We start from the raw sequence: 3,147 nt of genomic DNA, 5'->3' as shown, positions 1-3,147 counted from the left end.
GGGCTGGCTGGCATGTGGTGCTGGGGGATTGAACCGCGGTCCCTGTGCTTTGCTAAGCTTGTAATAAGTAGGTGCTTTAGACCACTGAGCCACCTCACCAGCCACTTAAGTCACTTTTCACTATCCCACAGATTCTTGTAATTGTATCTCCATTTTGATTTGATTGTAAATATGTTTAAAATTTCTTTCTAAATTCATGTGTGATCATTTACTGTTCAGCAGGGTATTATTTAACTTCTGTGTATTTATGGATTTATTGCTGTATCTTCTGTCAATAATTTCCACTTTTTTTAACCAGAGCAGTCAGATTTATTTAGTTTAACATTTCCTAGGACCTAGATAGAAAAATGTCAGAGAAAATATAGGATATGCACACAAGTGTCTGCCCCATGAACTTAAGATATCCTATATAGAAAATATAACGACAGTTCTGTTCAACAAAGAAAGTTATCTTTGCTTCTGGAAGTTGTTTCTACATCTCATTCTATAGTCTCTTCTTTAGCAGCCAATTGGGCCTTAAGATATCAGGTATTCCCTTGCCAGTTCCTGATTCTTGGTTTTTACTTTTCATGCCCTTTAACACTGGTGAATTTTTCAGCATGTCAGGAAAAATCAGAAAGCGTATCTTGCTGCCACAGATGTATACATGCTCCAACTGTGTCACTTGGATATCTCTGTATGTAACTGTGATGTTGGTCATATGGCAATTCATGTTGTTCTCCATTTCAATGGGCTTTCCCTCATATATTTCACCAGTGTTTGTCTCATATGTCAGAGTGTGGTCCTTGACCTCATGCAGGATTCTAATCAGTATGTCAATAGGCATTTTGGCAGGGAGAGAATTCTTACGTCTTTTCTCACTAGTTTGGTTCTTATACTCTTCCTCCTCTTCAATGAGGGTAACTAAAGAAGAGATACATAGGAGAAGGCATGTGGAAAATGAAATATGTAATTTCCAATTTCGTTGCACTATGATCAGATAATTTGAATTTCTTTTCTTTTCTTAAGCACACCTTATGTACTAATATATGGTCAAGTTTTTAGAATGTCTCATGTGCAGCTGAGAAGAATGTGCATTCTGAAATTGTTGGTTAGAACACTCTGTAAGTCTATTAAGTCCATTTCTTTACATTTGTTTTAATTCTATTAATTTTTAATGAATTTTTTGCCTTGTTTATCTATCTATTTGTGTTAGTGAGGTGTTAAAATCCCTCATAATAACTCTGCCCTTGCTCTTGTGTTTTTTTAGGTCTGATAAAATCTGTCTTTCTTTTTTTACATTTTAGGGAAGGGTCTACAAGGTATTCAGGGTCTCACTAGTAGATCATTCTTGTAGTGATCTCTCTGTTTTACAGCTTCCCAAAGGCTGGGATTACAAGTGTGCACCACGATGCCCAGTCTCAATTGCCATATCAGCAGACCCAGGGGCAGGGCCAGCAAGGCTTGCTAAAATTTTTAATAGTTGGGTACTTCTACATTGGGTGTATATATATTTATGACTATTATCAGTTCCTCTTACAGATTACCTCTTTTGACCCTGCCAAATTTAAAGTTAAACATAATGAAGAGAAAGATACTTCTGTGACAAAGACAACTAAAGAAATTTATGACCACTAAAGTAGCCCTAAAAAGAGTACTGACAGATAGTCTAGGAAGAGACAAAAATGATCACAACTTCAAAAGCAACAGAAGAATAGAACCACCAAGCAAAATAAGCAGTTAACAGAGCATATGTAGTGATCTTTATCTCTTTTAGTACTTCTTGATTCAAAGTTCATATAGTCAGCAAGCAGCATAACTTCTCATGCTTTTCTCTGGGTTCCCGTTGCATGGAGTATTGTTTTCCATCTTTTGACTTCAGTATATGAGGTTGTTTTTGAGTTAAATGTGTTTCTTATGTTTCTTGTTGCATTCTTCAGTCTGCTTTTTATTGGTGAATTGAGCCCAATTACATTGATAGCATTAACTGATATGTATTGAATTATTTCTTAAATAGTATTTTCCTACTATAGATTACATACTTTTCTGATATGTTTTCTGCTCTATTTATCTTATGTCTTCATTAAGTTTAATTTAAAACATTGAAGGTTACACGATTCTGGGTTGTGAGCTGTTTTCTTTCAGGGCAACCACACACACACACACACACACACACACACACACACTCCAATCTCTTCTTGACTTGGTGGTTTGTGTTGAGAAATCTGCCGTGATTCTGATTTTTTTTTATCATAGGTGATTTCTTTGCTATCTCTAACCACATTGAATACTCTGTTGTTTTGCTGAACTTCTGAGACATTGACTATTATGTGTCTGAATCTAGAATTTTTATTACTAGTGCTAAGTGGAGTGCTCTGTAGCTCACTTAATTGTATGTAAGATTCTTTTCTAATGCTTAGGAAATTTTGTGCTAGTACTTAAAAAAATAAACTTTTTTTGTTATTTGTGTTTATTCCTGCTTTTTTTAAACCTATGAGTCTTATATATTTTTTCTTTGCATAATCTTGTAGCTACTGGATGATTATTTCCTGATACTTTGTACCTTTAGGAGATTGTTCCTTTCACATTCATAGGCCACAGTGCTGGCTTCAAGTCTAAATTTTCATTAAATTGTTTACCAGCTTCCAATTGACTTTTAGACTTGTTCTGGTTGGACTGCAGGTCTTACTGTATGTTTTGTGCCTTCATTTTAACATTTTATAAACTACCAATATTCACCTAGACTCAACAGTGATGGTACAGGTACAGGTGGCAGGAGAGCAAGGCTTCCTTGACAGCAGGACAGCAATGTATGGTGCACAATGGCTTCCAGTCCTGGCAGGAGAGGTTCCCATGTCCTCTATTTGCTTGACTTCTACAGTGGTGGAAGAAGCAACCAAAGCTTGGCCAACCTCCGATGATGCTATGGGGAGAAGCTGGGTTTGGGCTCTGTAATACCATATAAATGTCCTTTTTTCATGCATTTATTTTATTTTTTCCTTTCAGTTTTTATTTTATTTTACTTTTTAAATTCATGTTAATGAGAAAAGTTAAAATCAGGTTAGTAAGATGGTTACAATAATTAACAAATTGCATATTGTTGTCTTCATAGTAGTTATGCAGAGGAAAAGATGCAGACATAAAATTTTGTCTAAACAACATTAACAC

The 3,147-nt window shown here is 35.5% G+C and overlaps 1 pseudogene; it reads right to left on the bottom strand.

Moving 5' to 3' along the window:
• Window positions 1-484: 484 nt before the first annotated feature.
• Window positions 485-826, bottom strand: LOC101581032 (annotated as a pseudogene).
• Between the last annotated feature and the right edge of the window lie 2,321 nt (window positions 827-3,147).

The sequence above is a fragment of the Octodon degus genome, unplaced genomic scaffold (genome assembly GCF_000260255.1).
Source record: "Octodon degus isolate 3935 unplaced genomic scaffold, OctDeg1.0 scaffold00520, whole genome shotgun sequence".
In the NCBI taxonomy this organism is placed as follows: domain Eukaryota; kingdom Metazoa; phylum Chordata; class Mammalia; order Rodentia; family Octodontidae; genus Octodon; species Octodon degus.
Note: the sequence above shows the minus strand (reverse complement) of the source record. Positions and strands in the feature narration are given on the sequence as shown.